The sequence below is a fragment of the Lemur catta genome, chromosome 1 (genome assembly GCF_020740605.2).
Source record: "Lemur catta isolate mLemCat1 chromosome 1, mLemCat1.pri, whole genome shotgun sequence".
Classification (NCBI taxonomy): domain Eukaryota; kingdom Metazoa; phylum Chordata; class Mammalia; order Primates; family Lemuridae; genus Lemur; species Lemur catta.
The window spans coordinates 260,830,197-260,852,877 of NC_059128.1; the positions used below are offsets into that span (position 1 = coordinate 260,830,197).

A 22,681-nucleotide genomic window follows, 5' to 3' on the forward strand; every position below is an offset into this window, starting at 1 on the left:
GTGAAGATAATGGAGGTAAAGTATTGGCATGACTTAGAAACTGTTCCAATGAAACAAAAAGGGGAGAAGGAAGAGTTAAAGAATATGTTGACATTTTATGTCTGAATAAATAGAAAAATGGTGGCATGATTAGCAGATTAGGTAAAACTAAAAGACCTGCTTAGAATTCTGGGAATTTATTAAATATATTTTCTTAAGTAAAGGTGGAAACTGGCCTATAATGTAAGCAAATTTGCATTCAGATTTATACTGAATTCTTAACTCCTTCACAGCTCTTTAAAATAATGTTGATTTTTGTTTATTCATTAAGCTCTAAGGCATTTTATGTAGTCATGTATTTATGCACATATTCCTATTTTATCTTATTTTATGTAATTTAATCAGATTTGATTTGCAAATGTAAATGAACTCGTGCATTTAATCAAGAATAAAGACGCTGAATAACAGCTCTCCAATGCTGATATTTGAATACCTTTCTCTTTTCAAACATTTTGTATGCATATACCCCTTTGAACTCTGTTTTCACATTGATGATTCTTTAAACTTTTTAAGACAATTTTAAATCTACAAAAAAGTCACAAAATAGTACATAGAGTTTCCATATCCCCTTCATCTTGCTTCTCTAAAGTTAATATATTATGCAGCCATAGTCCAGTTATCAAAGCAATTAATGTTAGTATTGCTGATTGATCTTAATGCCATTAGTCTCTCAATCACTTTTATAAAAAAATTAAAATATATATGGAGAAATAAAAACCTCGTCCACCTATTATTTATGTGCTATGAATGCCATGTTAAGCTTTCAGACAATGAAAACTAACGTGATGGATTGCACTCTACCCTGTTAGCCAGTGACTGTTAACACAACCTACTGCAAAACATCTCAGCATATTATCATGGTCTCCTTTTGTGCTGTTTATTTTGGGTTCCAACAAACAATTCTGACCCATTATAGTCGGAAATTGTTTGTAAGTAATAGCAGTTTTCAAAAAAGAAAAATAAAAGTTTTTTTAAAAGAAAATCTGAGAGAAAGATTATTGCAGGATGTAAAATGTCAAGTTTGGTAGCGGCTGGGGACATTGTCAAGGAACTGGTTAAGAAGATAGTGGAAACAGATCAGTGTGCAATTAAAGATTGATGGAAATTTTTTGAAATGATTAAGGGCATTATTCATATCCCTGGAGCCTGGAAGGTGTGGTCAACGATTCTGTGAGGAACGAGAAAGGAGATTTATGTTTGGTGAGGACTTTCACATCCCTCTAATAGAGAATGTCTGAGATGCTGAGTTTTTGGCCTGGTATCAACCCCCTCCGGTTGGACTTCCTGTCTTATTTCACCATCCACCCATGTTAAATACCCTCATCCACCCAATTTTTCAAGCCAAAACCACAGAAGTCATTTTTGACCTCTCTTCTATAATTCCCCCAATCTGATTAAATGAACAAGTGTTGTAACTTTTACCTCACAAATGTATTTTTAAATCATCTCATTCTGAGTATCTCAGTTGCTACCACCCCAGAATGTGGCCCTCCCCTCTCACACCATAAAGGAGTATGATAGCACCCTGACTGTGTGCCTTGGATTTTTATCTTTCTCGTTCCATAACTTCTTTCCCATGGAGCAGATTTATATCTTTATCATAAATCTGATCACGTCACTGCCCACTTAAAACCTTCCAAAGTCTTTTCATTGCACACAAATTGAACTTAACAAAAAAAATGGCCAAAAGCCTTGTGTTATCTGGCTACTACCCATCCCTCCCAACTCATCTCTCCTTTTGCCCTGATCATACTTCTGTGGGCAGGATGTCTGGGCCAAGAAGCAGAAGGGAGAACATTCTCTCCTGTCCCTCCTCAGGCTTGCATTTCCTCTCCAGCATCTCCTTACAGGCAGTTTGTACTGCACACTATCTCAGCTGCTGTGGGGGGAAGTAAGGACCTCAGGGAGTCTTCATTTCACTGTTACTATCTTCAGTGGACTTCCCTTTCTATAGGATGGGTAGTTGTCTGACACTCTCGGGGTGCTTTGGGGTGCACATCAGAGGTCCCCACTGGTAATATTTAACTGTACTTCCTATGCATCTGGTAATAGTTTTCCTGCAATTGCTGTGCCATTCTTGGCTCGCATTTTTAGGCATCTACTCCACAAGCTCTTTCTTTGATGGTGTCCATCACCCTTCCAGGTGCTTTGTTAGGCAGCTTCTTTTCATGCGTGGAACTATAATGGTCACAGGCTACGTTCATGAATTCTTCACACCAACAAGTTCTAGAAATTCAACCAGATATCAACAGTATAGGCAGCTCTCCTTTGATCTGATGCTAAAGTAGCTAGCTAATCCAAGTGTGTCATTTACATTGTCCAGGCAGGACTGAAAACCCATTCTCCTGTGTCTTCCAACTTTGACTCTCCAAGTGGTCCTAATCTCTCTCACTAAAATTGAGTAGAGGGGCAGGTACAGTGCTCTCCAAAGAAATCTTTCTCAGAAAACCCTCTTGCTTCTTTTCATTTTGAGCCTTAATAGTTTCTGTGTGTTCAGAGCCACCTACTCTGAAATTTCTGCAAGATGGGGTCTGTCTCATAATTCACTTTGTGAGCTAATATCTCTTATATACTGTTACTCCAATAAAAAACTTTTAATGTTATGCACTGATATGTACATAAAATCAATAAAATCTTATATAAAGTGACAATTTAACTCTCTGGTTTTAAATTAAATTTATCAAATTGAACATTGATTGGGCATTTCAGTGCATAAAGATTGGTATAGATGACCCCTATGGAAAAACTTTTATATGGAAACCAAAATGTCTAATGCATTTATGAAAGCGGACTGTCAGTGTTAAGTGAAAAATTCTACACTGTGCATTAAGCATTCCTTGCAGACTTACTTTCATCTTCTACTTGGTTAAACATAAATCTTCAGGAAGGGTTGTATCTACACATTAATCTTTGAAGAGTAGCAAGATATTTGTTGGGGAGAAAGTCACTAAAGGGAAGCCCCAATTAAAAATGCCAACTGTTGTACTTCCATGGTAAATTTAAAACATGTTGCTATTAATCATGTGTTCTAATATCTAAAATTTACAGTGTTGTAATGATTTGTTTTCAAGGGGCTAAAAAAACACAATGAAACTTGTAATTAAGTATCTCAGTCAGCAGAAACACCTTGTAATTTAGCTTAATAGTTGTTTTATTAATTTCTCGTCCTACTTTGGCCACATTCTATTAAGAGTGATCCCAACTGCTTATCTAATCATTAGAGTTTTGCTCCTTTAGCTTTTAATGAACACATTTTATCTTCACAAAAGAGATCTAAGCAGTTAACTTAAAAAAATTCTTAGAAACGTTAATTATATTATAATCGACTATTCCTGGTTGTTAAGTAGAAAATAGTGTCATGTTTAACATAAAAAAACCAACCTACGTATATGTGATATTCAATTCATTTAGTTGCTAATAAACTGAAACTACTTGGATCAATTTTTTAAATATATAATATCACATCCTCAAATTTTTCAGTTGAATATTTAAACAAAAGATATAATTAAATAAAATAATCTCATTGGTGAATTAATTTGCCATGTAAGTAGGCAAACTCAAGAGATGCACCTGTTCTTGATAGAGAATGTTACATATAGTTGTTTTCCAGAATCACATATCTCAATTAATAGCCCAGTTGACTCAAGTTACCATTGACTTTTAGGAAGGAACTTGTTTCATTATCCCTTGAGAACAAAAGTCATAAAGTAATGTCCTAAGCATACAGTTTTCAGTTAAGCAAAATTAGAAGATCTACATTTTTCACCAAATAATGCCTTGGGTATTTTTTTTTTTATATTGTTAAGAACTGTTGGCTAATATGTTGGATTGTAATTGACGGTCCCAGAATTTAGGGAAATTAAAAAGAATTTCATATTCCATGTCTCATTCCTGAGAGACTCTGTGTCACAAGGTGTCCACTACCCTGGGAATAAGATCCAAACTCTCCTTCACGGCTGTAAGTCCATAAGCGGTGAGCTTGCCCACGCTGGCCTCCCCTGCTCTCTGGCTATGCCCTAGTAGCACTATTATTCTCCTCTCACTGCTTCTTAGATGCTGAGTGCGTTTCTGCCTTGGGTCCCTCACACAATCTATTCCTTCTAGTGCAGAAACTTGGTGTGTTCTTCTTCCCATAACTGGGGAATTTTCATTTTTCAAACTCATTTCAACTATTATTGCCTTTTGCAGACCTTTTCTCTTGGCCTTTCCCTACCATCCTAACTGTGTAGGAACTCTCTCTCTTCTTTCTCACTCTCATTATTCTCCCTCATAGCGCATAATCCCCCAATCATTTTTTTATTCATAATTACATTTTTAGCACCTGGTACAGTCCTAAATAGATATTAAAAAATTTGTTGAATGAATGAATTTCCCTAAAAACCTGGGAAAGCACAAAGGCACTAAAAAAGATTAGTTGAATGAATGAATGGATTTAACACCAAAGAACTATTTGGTATAAAATGTTGTCAATACATATTTCAGTTTAGGAGTCATTTAAGAAATGCCTTTTTGAGAGCAATCTCCTATTAAATGATCATATCCCCTAAAGAACAGTTGCCGATTTATTGCAAGTTTTCATGGTTTATCATACTAATCTTTCAAACTGTATATAACTTTTTTTATCTGAACCTATGAAGGAAATAATGCTCTCAAGAAATACCACCATGGTCCTACTCGTATTCAACTTCTTTTAAAAGTGAAATATGGGCTTAGAGGTCTAGGGTTTTCCATTTTTAAAGCAATGTTTCACAATCATATATATACAACTGAAGTGTATTGGCTTTTGATAGCAAAACTGTAATACTGCAGATGTTTAAATTGTATTTTTACATTATTAAATAGGAATTGAAGTGTAAGCCAGTGCACTGGACTTCTAGCAGTAGATTTGAACTTGAGGCTTTGTTTTGAGTAATAATAGTAACTAAAATAGATTTTTTGTCCAAAACCACATGTATTTTCCTTGACCAGCGAACAGTATGGCCCATAGATGGGGTGTTATTTACAGTCCAAAGCAACAATAAAAGCATATACAAACTTTCATTGCCTACTTAAGACATAAGCATATTTAGTATGGTCTATGACTTTGTGACATATGAAATATTATTTATAAAGTTTTTATATTTACAAATATATTTTTCAAATGGTTACTTTTTAAAAATTCATTAATTCAAACCATTACTTTCGGCAAAATGTAGTCTATCCAATGGAAAAGTCATAATAAATCATATTAATTAGGTTTTTTCAAAAATTCCTTTAATATAGAAAAGGCCGCTGGGCATGGTGGCTCATGCCTGTAATCCTAGCCCTTTAGGAGGCCAAAGTGGGAGGATTGCTTGAGGCCAAGCATTTGGGAACAGCCTGAGCATGAGCGAGACCCCATCCCTACAAAAAATACAAAAATGAACTGGGTGTGGTAGCTCATGCCTGTAGTCCCAGCTATTAGGTAGGATGAGGCAGGAGGATTGCTTGAGCCTAGGAGTTTGAGGTTGCAGTGAGCTATGTTGATGCCTCCACATTCTAGCCATGGCAACAGAGCAAGACTCTGTCTCAAAAAAATATATATAGAGAAAAAGATCATGTTTTATATCATATGATGTATGAAAACTGAGCATCCATGAACAGATTTAATTGAAAAAAAGAGAAGTAAATCACATTTTAGCTCTATTGTTTTTTAATGTTAGAGAAAAATGAAGCTAGGAAAATACAGCTAGTGATTTCTGATCTTCCTTTAGGAAATCCTGGCATTCCAGACAAACTTGGATAGAATGTGAAGGATGAATCTGTTTTTGAACTTTCAGGAAGTTTATCTTTCATTTAGAAGGATATCTGATGGGGTGGAATACAAAACCTAAAATAAAGAAAATGTTAAATAATAGTACTATGCAAGTTTAAAAGCCATGGCTTTTAGCTTGAGAAACATGTAAAACCAACATGACAGTTAAAGTTAAAAAAATATTATAACAAAATAAGCATATAAAAACTAGTATATAAGGTTTTTTGGTATGCTTGCCTGTGACAAGCATGAAAGTGACACATCTCCCTTTTAAGCTGTGGCCCACCAACTTGAAATGACCTTTCAGCTTTTTAAGTGATTGTATAATGAATGGCCCAAGCTAATGGTTTACTTTAACATTCACTCCGTCCGTGTCCATCCTTGTGTCATCTGAGTTGCTGTCAGAGGCTTGGCCTGTCTATCTCTGACCTCCACATTCCGAATTTGCTCTGATTAAGTTCACTGGGGCCCAAAGCATGTTTGTGGGACTCATCTGTGAGTGTGGTATCTGCTCAGTCTGAGGACTGTAGCCTGGCAGGTAGATGAGAGAGAAGCAGGAATAAACTTAGATGCTGTGGGTGGTGGAGGCCACTGAAAAGAAGGAAACACAGCTGAATAGCAGCCCTGTCCAAGGCCATGCAAGGCCATCAGAAATGGAATTCTGGAGGTGGGTTGGAGGAGAATGTTCTCTGCATGTCTTCTAGGCAGTGACAGTCTGGAGGCTTTGACGTCGGGTTCATTAGCCATGGCTAACATGTGAAGAAATACAGCAAAACCAGACCCTGCTTTCTGGTTGGAAATATTTAGGGTATTATAGAACATGTGGGAATATCTTCATGTCTCAGACCTTACTTATATATAGCTGTGCCTGAGAAATATGCCCCTTATATACATTCTATTTCTTGTCACTAGAAAGAGAATTTCACTAACAATAGTAAAAATAAAAATATTACTGAATGGTGACAGGGAAATGTGACATCATAATGTATTGTACAAAGAATAAAATATTGAAGCAAAGTTTGAAATTGTACTTTTCTAAGTGGAGAAAATTTTCCCAAATTCCAAAATTTCAGGGTCATGCAATTTGCATTCAGTGACATAGGTATTCTTTTTTTATAAAACAACCAAATGGTTTAATTTAAATTTGATTTATCCTTCTTATATGGAAGGGGTAATCTGCATTTTGAATAACAAATATATTTTAAATACTATAACTGCAAGAGTTATAAATTGTGATCTTCTTGAAGACATTCATTTACTACATGCATGAGAAAATCAGGAGACTGTGTAAACTGAAATGCTTAAAACTGATGTGAAAGAGAAAAATATCCTCACTTATAAAATAAAGTGAGGGAGGAATAGGGAGATGGTGGTCAGAGAGTATAAAGTGTCAGACAGGATGAATAAGTTCTGGAGATCTGTTGTACAACATGGAGACTATAGTTGATAATAATGTATTGTATGCTTGAAAATTGCTAAGAGAGTAGATCTTAAATGTTCTCACCACAAAAAAAACAATGGTATATGAGGTGATGACTATGTTAATTATATTGATTTAATAATTGCACAATGTATACATATATCAAAACATCACATTGTATGCCATAAATACACACATACATTTTTTGTTATTATGCCTTATTAGAGCTGGAAAAAAATAAAGGGAAAGAAGTCATCCAACCACGATTAGTACAGTGGGTTTATATTTTGTGCTTTCAAATAATTTACAAATATAAAGATTATCTCACATTTGTTGCTTAAAAATAATTTGAAGTGATGATGCTATTACGTGTACATGAAGTATACAACAGTCATACTTCTTTTGTTTACTGAGATATGCTTTGTGCAAGAAAGCTTCTAGAAGCAAAAATCTTGGTAATTTTGAGGCAAGATAAGATTAATCAGAATAAAGTCATTTATTGAGAGAGGGAAGGAAGCTGACATTTGAAATAAAGGATGTCATATGCTAATTTCAAGATAGAATTTTTGGTATGCGTAAATTTTTTTGAAATAACAAAATGGCTATATCACATTAAAGTAAATGTAGAGAGAATGCTTCCTCCTAAGGTTTTTATTGTTTAAAAAGGATGCTTTTTAAAAAATGTAACTTTAATGAATATTGTACTCTTAATTTCTGGTTGGATCCTATGTTGCAATACCAGTTTAGGCATGTTTGTTTTAAATGACCATGTACACTAATTAGAAAGAAAACAATTTACCGGGAGCTGTATCAAATACAGCTCTGCAAATGGTATGAGCTTTTTCCAAGGATCCATATTGTCCTTGGACTTGGCTGTTGTATTATACTTTAAATGGAATTGATTGTGTGGTTGTAATGAAAGTAACAGATTGATTTCTATCCAGTGTTACAAAGAGTAAATAGAAAAATGTTCCTGTCTTGACCTGCATTCATAACCAATGGGATTTGCTGGCTTTAGACCCAATCTTTAATAAGAGATAAGATGCAAATGTAATAAAACCACCTTCAAAGTTTAAGGATATTTCCAATGCTCATAAAAGATATTTCTTGTTGCATTTAGATGTGTTGTATTGATTAGATCACAATCACCTAGGAAATGTTACTTTCTTTAAATGTTCTTCATACTTTATCATGTAATTAGCATTCATAGAGTTGTGCCTTTATAAACATATTAAGATTATTGAAGTGGGGGGTTATGATGCAGTTGTACACATTTTAATTGTCCTTAAAATTGAATTATCTTTTTTTGTTATTTAAGTAAATGATGATGGCTTGACTTTGGATTTATTGACTGATTTTTTATGGTTAACAAATATTTTTGGCCAATGAGTAAATTTTTACATTGCAAAATATTAGGAAAGGTATAATTTAGTCTAATGTAGCAGTATATTATAGTATTTCTTGAAGGACCATTTCTACTGAATTCAGAATTATTGTTTTATTACTTATTAAGAAATGATATGCTTGTTTCCAATAGTGAACTCCTTGTCTTTTCCTCCATCTTTTCTTGATAATTTAGAAGATAATCAAACAAACTTGAGTATCATAATTACATTTTTTCTTCTATTAGTCAGGTCTTTATGAACCTTTTTCCGTACTCACCATTTTGTAAATAAAACTCAGGCCCACAAAACAAGGAATTTAAAATGTAAAGTGCAGTCAGTAATTTTGCTTTCCTATAAATGAAGGAATGCCAAAAAAAAAAAAAAAAAAAGAAACCCAGAAAAAACCCCAAACTAACAATTCATTTGTAAGCAACAGTTTCTTCACACATTATGTGACTTTTTTTGGATTTGTTTTATGTTTTGGGTAAAACAGTTTAGTATAATGATGCCTAAATGAGACAAAACAAAGCAAAACAAAATAAATAAATAAAAAAAAAACCAAAGCAAAAAAAACTAACACATTTGACTGCCGATGTTTCTCAGTTGTAGCTTCCAAGAGCTTTCTATTCTTCCCAGCCCACTTGATACCCTGCAGGTTGTGGCAGACAATTCACAGGAAAAGCTTAGACATCAAGCTTGCACGCTTCTTGACTCCATTTTAAACCTTTTGTTCACACCAGGGTGGCATTTTTTCACACCACATGTGGCAGTTTTGACTTCTATCCAACTTGTCTTATAAAATCAAAGTCTGTGATTTTTACATTCACAAGACTGCTTCCTGAACTGCTACTGCTGTTTGTGTCTTTCCTAGTGATTGGTGCAGAAGTTTATAGCAAAATGTGTTCTAGGGAGGAGGAGGAAGAAGACAGCAATATGAAAAATGGTCTGAGTCTGAAACACAGGAAATAAATTTTGGATAAAACAGAGGTTGACTCTGCAAAGATCATACATGAAAAGAAAATATACCGCCTTCTATTTTCTATAATTTTTTGGAGTACTATGCTGAGTATTCAGTTAATTTATAAAAATAAAATAATGATATCATTTTCAGGTTTATAATATTGTTTTATAAAGCTGCCATGCAATTGCCAAACAAAATCTCATCCTCAGATTCACATGATTATTTTCCTATCATATTTTATAGTATTTAAGGAGTGCAAATGAATTTTACTTTTAGATATGTTCACCCAGCATGTCTCATTTGATTTTAACTATGAATAAAATAAAGCTTATTATTTAAAACATTTATACTGTTAACCACATATTTAAAAAATTTCTGTAACAACTTTATTCATCTTAAAGTTTTTTCCCCTATATTTTATTGAAAATATCACTTGTCATTCATATTTTCTAATGACAAATTATGTATCTATGTCAAATAAATTATATAAAGCAATAATTATGAAATAACAGCAGAAGTAGAAAATTTTACCAAATACCAAAATGTGTACATTAGCTTGTTTCTATAGACTAATTAGTAGAAAGGATATGAAAACTATAGATAGGAAATTTCTGCAGATACTCTGGCAATAATTGCTATATATCTTTATTCTTTTCCTTTAAAATTTTTATTTTGTTCAAATATTACCTTTTAGTTGTATTAACAAAAATATATAAAATAATATTCTAAAAATATATCCTAGACATATGCTTTAATTCAGTATTTTTTTTTTTTTGGTAGGAAGGACAGGGAAGATCTCTATTTTAATCAACAAATAGAAATCATAATTATGTGGTTTCTTATCTTTTCTGAAGTTATAGAACAATCACTCTTTTATTTAAATTACTGCATTTTGAACAGAAAAAATTCAATCACAACATAAAGAGAATTGAAAAAGCAGTTAATAGAAGTAAATCTTTAATGCAGTAATAAGTATTTGTTAACTGTTAAATTTTAAGATGAAAGAATCATATGGCATATTTTACTTACTTTTTGGCTACAAAGTGAAGTTAAATAAATGAAATAATTTTAATTAATATGATTTGTATAATTTGTGTATCAAAAGAACCATATTATTTTGTCTTAAGAAAAATATATAAGAGAAGTAGTTATAGATTATAGTCTTTATGTGTTCTTCCAGGGAATACCTAAATAAATTGAGTGCATTTGAATTTTACATTATAACATTTGAAATGAAATTGATCCAATAAATTGAGAAAGACCTCAATTTCAAATTTAGGGTTTTTTTTTTTTTTTCACTTTTGGGAATAACAAACCACAATGGACGAAACATAGTAGAGAAATAGCACTTTGTTGTAAGTTCTGTAATAGTGGGTATACTAGCAGACAGAACAACTGCATACTTTTCCATTTATAGATAGAAAACTACTTCATCTACAACTTTTATAAAGTACTAGAAAATAAAAAAAAACAATTTTTAGAAACAATTAAATCTAAATGGTAAATAAAAATCTATTTAAAACAAATGAACTACAATCAATTTTATAGTCTGAGATTTCTTATCATGCACAGATATTTATCAAGTACAAGTTTTTGCCTCTCCTTTAGCTAATTTACAATCTGACCTCATAAACAGAAAAGAAAAAATTCTTTGTATTTACATATAAAAATTTTATGAAGATCAAATAAAATCCTTGTCCTTAAAAGCAAAACAAACGATTGAAAGCAAGTAAAATATCCAAATAAACACACATATTTAACCAAAAATTTGGTATTAAACCTTCACATAAAACTAACCAGTATCTAGAAATCTAACAAAGCATTATGATATCAAGAATATGAAAAAGACAAAAAGTCATTATCTAAAGAAAGGTAAGTTTATGAAATAAAATTTACCTACTTTTGCAGCTCATATGTTTGTTGAAAACAAATGACTTTATTTCATGTGCATGCCAAAGAATGTAGAAATACTATATATTTAACTCGTCATTTATCATTAGAAAACCAGCAACTTTTATTGCTTGAAATTTCTTATATTCTACCCTCCCCGCCTGCTCCCTCGGTTTCTTCAGACTCTCTTCTGGCCAGCATATCTTCTGTTTGAGGTGGAACAAAATAAGATCCTAAAACAGACACACACAAAATAACCACCACCCAGCTGAAGAGAAAATAGGTTTTCTGCCTTTGCCCTATCCTCGTATGTTAATAAAATCAGCTCATACATTCTGCCACAAAATTCAGCTTGGAAGTAATCCTCTGCTACTTAAGGCTGGATGAAAAGAGTACTCATTGTGAATTATGTTTCATCTGTCACAATAACCTTCTTTATTCTGTCATGGACCTCCCCTTTGCCTGTGGCAATTAGAGAAAATAGGTATGCCTCGAAGTATGAAATAGTGGTTTCTTAAAACGAAACAAAAAAAATAAAAACTGATGACACATACAGACAGTACTGGCTAAGCAATATGCTGAAGATTAGTATAGGCGGCATTTTGAAGTTATTCTGATTTTACAAGAACACAGCAAAAGAATACATTTTAGAATGAGCAGGTGGTATAGTTGCCATCAGTTATTGTTAACATCAGTTATTGATGACAAGTTGAATTGTAATTGTATTACAAATGAAATGAAAATGACATATTTTCATATTATATTCTTTCTGATTAAATCATGCCATAAGAAATACATTTTAAATATACGGTATTTATTTAACATACCAAATTGCAGTGATTTTATGTGTTGTTCACAAATCACAATGAATTTATGTGCTTTAAATATATTTCAATGCTGCAGAATAACATTTTCACACATTTTTAAAGGGATAAAAACAAAGAGAAATTTTCCCTTGAAACAGATCTCATCAAACAATTTTGTTTAACTTAAAATCAATGTGATTATTTGATTTACTTACTCTTACAAATCACTGAAATTACCTTGTGGCAGTTCAAGTTCACCTTTCTGGAATTAAACCTGTTAAATGGTAGACACCATCTCATCATCTCCTTACAAGTATACCTCAACTCTTTGGCTTACTAGGGTATAGTAGAAGTTGCATTCTTTCTAGTTAACGAGTTAAGCTAGCAGATCTTAAAAAGCTACAAAAGAAAACAAACATAGTTGACAGAAAACAAAATGCTTCTTCTAACACCAAAAGTCACAGCAGATGAAGTAACTGAAACAGTCATCATAACAGTTGGATAAAAGCATATAAATAATTTAAGCTAACACGAAATTCATAAAGTCTGAAGAAAAAAAAAATTCTTGAGACTAAAAGGAAAACCTTTTGGCCCACTGCACAGGTTGGGCACAAAAGTGCTTGCTAAGCTATCTATTTCACACATGCAACGACAGAAGGTTCGATATTCATTCGATCGATGAGTGAAAAGGCACAATGGCAAAATCAGACAGACTTCTTTTCAAATACAGATCTCCAATGTCCCCCTACAGTCTGCAGATGCACGGCTGGTGGTGTGGCTCAGACGGAGCAAGGGTTACATCAAGGCTGTTCTCTGGACCGTGCAAACAGTCTAGACCAATGACCTGCAGCATCATGCCCTTTGAAGAAGAGGCAAGTTCGGTCATGATGAAGAAAAATCAAGGCGTACCCCCTTTAACAATAGGGAGCAGCTCGAGGCTGCAAAGAGGTAAGCAGGGTAAGAAGAAAACGGCATCTGCTTCCATGGTTACAGGCCAACTATGAGAACCTTGCTTTTCAAGGGAGTCTGTTCTCAGGCTCCCTCACGGGGTATGTCATGCATTATAAGCAAAGGCAGGTTGAGCTGAAATCCGCATAGTTATTTCAGAGTAAAATGATACGGAGCACATGGCTGGCAGAAAAAAAAAAGTCACATGACTATTAAGAACCAGACTTGGGTTATTTCAAAATAGAATTTTTTTTCCTTATACCAATTTAAATGAAGACAGTAAATTTGTATAAAACAACCAGCGACGACGATAAACATGATTTTTATTTCTCAGGCTTTTATGTGAACAGAGGTCAAGGGTCAAGGCACCCCCCCACCCCAATGGCAGGACACAGCCTATTGTTAATGTTAACTTTATTATGTATACCATTTAAAAGTATTTCCCCTTTTCGTAGTACTATAACACAGACTATATGGGTTTGTGAATTTCTTTCTCTGACCTGATTCTTTTGGATTTCCTGCGCAGGATTCTCTGTGGTTAGATCTCAGGTTCATTTCTGTGGATCTCATGAGGAGAGAGAGGAGGTTTGGTGAGAAACTTCCTTGGTGTGGTGTTATTGTTCTAAGAAAGTGCGAGGTTTCCTCTGCCTTTTAAAATATGCTTACAGTGAGTTCAAATTGTAGCAAAACCATTTGCCTCTGACAACAGTCTTGTTTTTAATTCATGTCTTTCTAGTTGATATATCAGTGAGTCTATAGATTCAAATAGAAATGTTTTTTCTTTTCTGTGAGATGTTTAGTTATAAAAGTTGAATCCTATAATATGATATACTAGCAGCTAATGTTATTTGAATAAAAATTTGATGAATATGAAATGTAGCATATTCTGTATTACTGAGGAAAGATCTGCTATAATAACCACACAAAATGCAGACATATGTATAGTTAACATAGATAAGATATTCCTCTGACAAGGTACCACAACTCAATATTGGAAGAGCTCAGATTTAGGTATCTTCTTCCAACTATGTACAATTAACTATGGATGTTTCATGCAGTGTTTCCTTTGAACAATTTTTGTTTGCAAGTATATTATTAAAATTAGGGAACAAAAAAGGAAAGAATGATCCAAAGGACAAGGCATAAAACAACTTTAATTAAATTTATTTTTCAGAAGCTATGTATGTATGTTACTGTATATGAGCACCATATGGTCCTATATGTAGGTATTCATTTCAAATACTTATCTTGAAGGAAAATTTATTTGCAGCTTTATAAAAACAATCTAGTGTTGGTGATCATGTTAGCAACAATTGTATGCTCTCAATTGAGAAATCAGGAAATGATTTTGCTGGTATGTTCCTTCATACTGGTACCTTGTTTTGAACTAGGTTCATGGGTAAACAAACATATGCATGTTGTTTTGTTTCTTTGAATATGTTGAGGTAGATTAGTTTCTATTTTTGCCTCGTGAGAAAAGTGTATGGGGTAAGAAATGAACTATTGGCATGTCACTATTTCAGTATGACAATAATTCATACAGTAATATAAGCAACGAACATATTATCTTAAAGCAGTTGTGTTCTAGTTTCTTTCCTTTACATTCTGCTAAGATAATTCAACATCAGAATTTTTTGATTTAACCACAAATCATACTTCCTATGAAAGATCAAGAGCCAACTATTTCACCAGCAGAAAATTTACATGTCAATTCTCCAAAGGGGGAAAAAAAAAAACAAAAACAGAAACAGTAAGATTTTCACATTGCATGATAATTTGTGAGTTGTGGTTAAAGGAAAAAGAGGCTAAGCCATGAAATCTGTCACAAAATTGACAGTTGGATTCTTGTTATTTTTTTCCACTTCACATTTAGCCTACTCCCGCTCTTTAGTTTTTCAAAAACATATCCCGTTTTATTGAATATTTATATGTGAACATAAATTACACTAACTTGCCAAATGTGGACATATGTGAACACTTAGAGACATTCTCATAGAGTCAGACTGATAGTTAATAAAATGTTATTACTTTACCATATTAATATGCAGATAAGAATATTTAATATTGAGTGTTTAGGGAGAAAATGATAGCATCTTTCTTTAAGAAAGTTTCTCTATATCTGAGGTATTAAATAGCTGTGTAAAGTGTGTACATACTGCATGTAGTTTGCAAAATACCCTACTCACATAACAAGACATGTTAGATTCAAATATTCCTTCAAATTAAATTTTAGAGTAATTATTATATTTTACCTCTCCACTACAAAAATAATGAAAAGACAACTAAAATTGGCCTTCTCTAATGGGGCATCTACCCTTATAAGTAAAATAAGCAGACTGAAATTTTTCAGTTCCTTAGTGTCTGATAATGCTTTGAATGTAGTATATGCTCAATAAATGTCTCTCTAATAAGTGAATTCAACTATGGTTGCATCAATGAAACAATTATATAAGAACAATCCAATCTCATGAAAGACTGGAGAGAACCTCCTTTATTTGCTTTTATATCATTTTTAACCTTTTTCTTATGACTTTTCTATACAAATAGGTACTTTTTGTCAGTAATCTGTGATTACTAAATGATTATTATTTGTTCGGTGAGACTACAAGTATGTGAATAGAGCCGCATCTCCCAAATAGCATTCTGTAGTATTCTGCAAGACGTTAGAAGGTGTTCTGGGAAAACAAAAAACCCTGAATCAAATAAACATGAGGGGGGTGCTATATTAAACAATGTAAAATAGATTCCTTATTGTAATGGTTTTTAGGGGATTCAAAAGAATAATATACATATATATAGTGTATCCCTAAGAAGAGTGTATAGTTGACACCATTTCACAGAATTATTTAATTAATTTTCTTAATAAAAACTACTTATTAATTTAATATGACCTGATTTTATTGATGTCCTGAAGCTGGCTTAACCCAGATTGAATGAGCCAATTTTAGCTATCTCTTCCTAATTCCACCCTCTGTGATGTCATCCTCTTAGCTTAAAATTAGCTATGGCAGGAGTCTTTTTTCACCATAGAAATCAGCAAAAGCTGTAAATCAGGGCTTTTTTCTTTCCTTTTTCGAAACTGGGGGCTGAACATTTACCAGCACACCACTGCCTAATTTCCTCTCTGAGTCCATCTTTGTAGGTAAGTTATAGCCACCAGGAGGTCAATAAGTTCAGAGGTTTTCTATTCATCAACAAAACTATTTAAACCAATTAGGGAGATTAGACAAAAAAGAGAGAATCAGCCATGGAAAATATTGGACACTCTAATTTTTTCCTTGAAGATTTAGCTATTATATCAAGAAGTCATATAGTTTATCTTGCCGATTTCTATAATTCACCTGGATAAACATCTATATTTACCCATTTATTCCTTTTCTAACAAACATTTATATACTCTGATATACAATTGTCTAAGCAATGTCTAAGTGAACTCCTGACATCAGGGTTCTGAAAATTGCCAGAAATCTTTTAAATGTGTCTCTAACTCAGCCCCACTTCATTACCTTTGAGTTTTTATAAAACTGAGACAAAGAATCTTTAAGCAATATATACTCTTTTGTGTTGTATTGCATTTCATTTCATTTTGGGCATTTTGTCAGATGCATTAACCTACTTGACATCTTGGGTGAGATTATCAAGAGGGAAATAAAAAATGGAAAATCTATGAATAGGGATATTGAAATACACATGTTTGACAGATAAGCCACTTAATTTCCAAATGATCTTTTGTCTACTAAATTACTGTGGATAGGTTATATGTAAAATCTCTAAATATAAATATAGGTGGATTCTAAATACAGATATTTGGCTAAATAATAAATGACTTAAAATCATGAATGGGTTCTTTTTTGGCTGTATCACTTGAAGCAATGAATTCTATGGTGACATGTTTTGAAAGGTCTCTGGGATCTACTTTGTAACAGTACATGGGATTATTTATATTATGGTTCAAATTTACCTTCCTAAGCACGTGAAACCAAAACACTATGAACTTCAGTTTATAAAACCCTCAAATGAATTAATCTGTGTATCTATTTTGAGCCAAATACTGTGCTATGTATTGGGAATTAAAACATGACTAATGCAAGGTCTTTGTCCTTGTGGAGCTCATAGTCAAATGGGAGAAGAAAGCAGCTTCAACGTGCTATCATGAGAGATAATCATCTGAATATAACTCTGTCCACTTTAAATCAAATATGCATATATACTATGAACTCCCAGAATTCTCCAAGTTTAATCCCAGAATCTCATATACTTTCCGGATTCTACTCTCTTTACATAGTAGGTGTTGGTACATTACAGACAGCTCCATATTCTCAAATAAAATAATGAATAGTACAGTCAGGATGGTGAGGATGTAATCCTTAATATACTCTTAAGTAAACAGTAAGTGAAAGATAAATTACAGAAACAAGCTGTGCATCCTATTTATAAACACAGGGAAGCATTTCACATAAAGTCAAGATTCTCAAAGGACACATTGCCATTATCATAAGATAAATATAATCAATTCTAAACCCAATGGAGATTCTCACAGGCACTCAGCTTAGATGATGTTGTGTGTATGTATGTTTGTTTTTAGAATACATATTTGAATACTCATTGGGTGAGATGTTTCTTGTAGTTGGAAAAATCATTTGAACATATTAATGTTATAGTTCTGAAAACTCTAAAGCCAGTATAAAGTTGTAAAAGGCTTTACTTTTCATTATATCAGGCACATTGGAAATAGTCATGCAATTTTAGCAGTGAAAAATTATCTTCTCTGTGCCATAAAACCTAGAACTCTTCTTTCTTTCAAATAGTACTTCCCAATTTGAAAACATATCAATGCAAAATATTTACAGATGAAAGGTTTTCAAATGACTTATTTGATGTCAGATATTTAATTAAAATACTTTTGATTTTTGATAATTTAAATGTATAAGCACTATTGCCTTTCAATTTTACATAGAAAAATAGACCTTTGTATATTTTTAAAGAACCTATCTCTCTTTTTGATAATATAATGTGGTTTTTTTTTTTAATTCTACCTAGAAAATGTAATTCATTTTTCAGGACCTATCTTAATTATTCTCCCTTTTGTACGTCCCTTCCCATTGGAACATCTCTTTCTACCTTTGCTTCTTTCTTATTCATACTTACCTTCTCTTCCCCTCTGTTCCCTTTACATTTTTACTAAGGTGAAAATAATACTAATCGTAACCAGATGGCAATGGGAAAATTTTAAAATACATGCAGAAATCCTGACACTGGAAAGCTGTAGCAATTGAGTCTGGACTCAGCTCTGAACTTTGAACTGCTTTTAAAAAATGCTTTGTCTGAACCTAAGAAATGCAAAATAAAAACAATCTTCCCTCCTTTCTGAAAGGGGAAATGACCTCCCCACTCCTGTCCATTCTTTTATCTGAGGGATGAGCCAGCGCATATGCTTATAAGAAGCCATGTTTAGGCTCTATATTGCCCTGCTTTTCAAAAATTCTTGTTTATTATTACTAAAATAAGATCACCCAAAGCAATTTCCTTTAATTAGCATGTCACAACCTTCATATTTTTGTTGAACATCAAATCCATTCTACTTAGCTCTGGTGTGTCTGTGTGTGTGCAGACCCCCTGATGTTAACAGGGGTTGAAATAAGCATCTCTCAGTACTTTGTTTTTACAGATGGATGCCAGCTATTGTGCTTGCCATATTATTTTGTGTCCCCTTTTGTATTGTTTTCTTCTCGGATAAATGATTGAATCCATCTACATTTACTCCCACTAGACTGTTCAATTTTTCTTTAATTAAAAATATGTTCATACCTTTACTTTTTTTTTCCTTTAAGGGCTATGTCTGTGAGTTTAAATTATTTTCTTTCTAATTCATGTTTATTATCATATATTTTACATAAATGATCATAATTTAATATTATCGAGCAATATTTAAATATTTATTATGTTATATTAATTATATTTATATAATATGGAAATGTTATTTACGGTAATGGCCAATATTAAATAAGGGTAATATTTCTATATGATGATTCTATTGCTATATATGCACACATACACACACACACATAGCATGATATATATGTTTGAAAGCAGACATATTTATATCTAGTTTTATGTCCATTAAGGAGTCAACTTTAATATTCCTTCAAATTGGAGGAACCCAGGGATACTTTTAATATTCAAATTCTGATTCAGGCATCTGGGGTAGACTCTGAAATTCTGCATTTCTCACAAGACCCCTGGGGTGAAAATATTGCTGGTCTATGAGATCACAGCTAGAATATCAGAAAGTTAGAGGACCTTGGTTCAAGTTTTCACTTTGCACTGGATTCTGATCTTATCCTGGAAATTTAACCTTCCTGATCCTCTTCCTTATCTATAAAATGGGTGGAATCATGTTTCTTCAGCCTACTCACAAAATTGTTCTGTGCCTCAAATTAAATTAGTTAGGAAAATGCTTCAAAACAAAAGAATATTAGAGGAGGTAATGAAGCCAGAAAATTTTCTCTCATCCCTTTAATCATATGTTTTATGCCAATAACCTAATTTCTGTTGGAATCAGCCCATTTAGTTTAAAATGATGGACCCAGTTTTAAGCTTATCTTTCCATAGTTCTTTGTCCTCTTTTATTCTCCTCTTTTTGTTCATTCATTCATTTATTCATTTGATAGACATTTATTGTGCAGCTACTGTGTACAATGCATTGTGCCAGCTACTGATGATACAATTGACCCCTTCCATTTCCTTCTACTTCTCTTCATTCTCCCAAATAATTTCATTTATTGATTTCACTCCGTGCTCTATTTCTCCCATATCTTTTCCTTCTGCCTTCAAAAGTGTGTCAGAATCACTAATCTGAAGGTTGCATTCATTCTCTTTGAATCAATTGTATCTAATTCTACATATATTTACTGATTTCCCATTCTATGGCAGATTCTCTGCAAAAAGAATACAAAACTGAAGAAGATACAGAAGGAACAGACTTTAGTTTTTCAAATTGTTTATGTTCCATTTGGGGAATGAGATATTTAACAATTACTCAAATAACTATAGTACCAGGCAGGAGATGATTAGTGTCATAAGACAGACTTTAAAGGAGGCAATCATAACTGATTTGAGGGGTTTGCAAAAGAGTTCTTAAAAGATGGCTAAATAGAGACAGAAATACATGAGAAGCAGAGAGTAGATATTACAGGTGGAACAAATTATACCTTCCCCTCTCTTTGCTTTTGTTCATGTTGGATGACTTGGGCAAATGGTCTGGTGTGGGCGAAAAGGTCTTAAAACTATATGAGGTAAAGCTGGAAGCTCTCCCTAGAATCACACTGTGATGGCCTTGGATGCCTGCTATAGGAGTCTGTACTTAATTTGGGGGGCATTAAGAAATCTTTGAAAGTTAATGTTACTGTTGACCTTCCTGCCATGCATTCAAAGTCAACCTTTAATTCAAGTCTGTGGAATTTAAATGTAAATCAACTGTCGGGGTCCGAGTTCATACAGAGCAGATTGGCAACCTCCAGATAATCTTTTGCCAATTTTCATCAAGGCAGCGTATCCTAATGGACACAACATAATGGACAGTGTGAGGACACCTGGCTGCTAGACCTGGCTTGCTAGCTTGCTAGCCTTTTGGCCTTTGAGAAGGCATTCGTCTCGGTTCTTTTCTCTCAATGATGGGCATAATAAACTCTGTTTTCAGTGTTTATGGTGAAAGATAAATACTGTAAACAAATTTGAAATTGTACTTTGAAAATGTACAAATATAAGGGTTTCTCCTTGAATTTTGCAAAGCTCCTTCCTATCCTTGTCTGGGATGGGGGATTAGGGGAGCGGATTCTTTATGTCTCTTTTTCTCCTCTTTTACATGAAATAACATCATTTTACCCCATCCTTCTAGAACTCAGTGTGTACTTTTTGAGAACATACCTAACAATAGATTTGTTTTGCCAGGTCTTTTTTAAAACCCTAAAATCATCCTCAAAGCTGCTGCTTCTCTTTTACTCTGTAATGAATTTTATTTGTGTGCTGACTATACTGTTAATAATTACACTGTCATTCTCACTTTAGCTTAAATATCACCTCTTGAGGAGCACATCACCCACCAACCCCTGCACACCCCCCACCCCCTCCCTGACCGTGGGGTCCCTCACCCTTCCCTTTTATTTACTTTATGACACTTTTCATTACCTGGAATTACCTCCTTCATTTATATGCTTGTATACTGTGTGTCTCTTTAGTCAATAAGATTTTATGAGTTCATTATGTGACAGACACTGTCATAGGTACTGGGGGTATAGCTGTGAACCAATGGGTGTACCTTTAAGGAGAGCGACATAAATAAATATTGATAATAATAACTATCCATTTATGTATGAGTATAAATATAAGGAGGTAAAAAGTGCTATGATGAAAAATAAAACAAGCTGAAGGAGTGGAGAGTGAAGGTTATTGTGCCATTTTAGGTCAGATTTTCAAAGCAAGGTTCCCTGATTAGGCGCTATTTATTCGAAGGCCAGGAGGAAGGAAAAGAGAGTGTCAAGCACGTATCTAGAGACAAGGCATTGGAAGCAGAGACTCTGAGGTGGGGGCATGTTTAGTCTGTTCAAAGACAGATGAAGAGGTCAAGGTGGTTGGAATGCAGTGAGCCGGGGGACAGTAGCGGACAGTGAGAGCAGCGAGCTAGTGGACGGGGCCTGGGCACTGCCTTGTTAGCTTTGGAGTTCCTGTGAAGATCTGAGATTCTTACTCTGTGAATTGAGGAGCCTCTCCCGAGGCTTTGGGCAGAGCAGTGCTATCATCAGACTCAGGTCATTCTGGCTGCCGTGTGGTGAAGAGGTTATCAGCTGGGAAGTATGAAAGAGGGGAGAACCAGTGTTACGTTGGGGCTGACTGCTACCAACTCACCAGAGGCCATTGTTCTTTTCCCAGAGCATGCACTTCCAAGGTGGGAGTGTTTACACCATGGAAATCTGCAAAAGCTATAAATACCGGATTTCTTTTCCCTCCCTTCTTTCCTTTCTTCCTCCCCTCCTTCTTTCTTTCTTTCTTCCTTCTTTCCAGTTTTTTTTCTTCCTTTCTCTCTCTCTCCTTCCTTCCTCCTTCTTTCTCCTCTTTTTCTCTTCTTTTTCTCTTCTTTCTCCTTCTTTTTCTCTTCTTTCTCCTTCTTTTTCTTCCTCTCTTGCTTGCTTTCCTCCTTTCCTTCTTGCCTTCTTCCCTCCTCCTTTCCTTCATTCTTTCTCCCTCCTTCCTCTCTCCCTTTCTCCCTTCCTTCCTTCCTTTTCTTCTTTTCTTTTCCTTTCCTTTTCCTTCCTTCCTTCCTTCCTTCCTTCCTTCCTTCCTTCCTTCCTTCCTTCCTTCCTTCCTTCCTTCCTTCCTTTCTTTTTCTTTCTTTTACATTATACATGTGTATTTATTATTTATAAACAAAGTTATTGATAAACATTTACCAGCACATCTCTC

At 33.8% G+C, this 22,681-nt stretch overlaps 1 long non-coding RNA gene across 2 annotated transcripts in view; it reads left to right on the forward strand.

Moving 5' to 3' along the window:
* Window positions 1-22,681, forward strand: part of LOC123642586 — a 109,636-nt gene that overhangs the window by 15,842 nt on the left and 71,113 nt on the right. Inside the window, exon 1 of one of the 2 annotated variants that reach the window (XR_006736488.1) lies at window positions 13,136-13,222. The exons of the other annotated variant lie outside the window; for it this stretch is intronic. This is a non-coding gene — a long non-coding RNA (uncharacterized LOC123642586). Of the gene's footprint in view, window positions 1-13,135; window positions 13,223-22,681 lie in introns of those variants that run through there. 2 annotated transcript variants of the gene reach the window in all.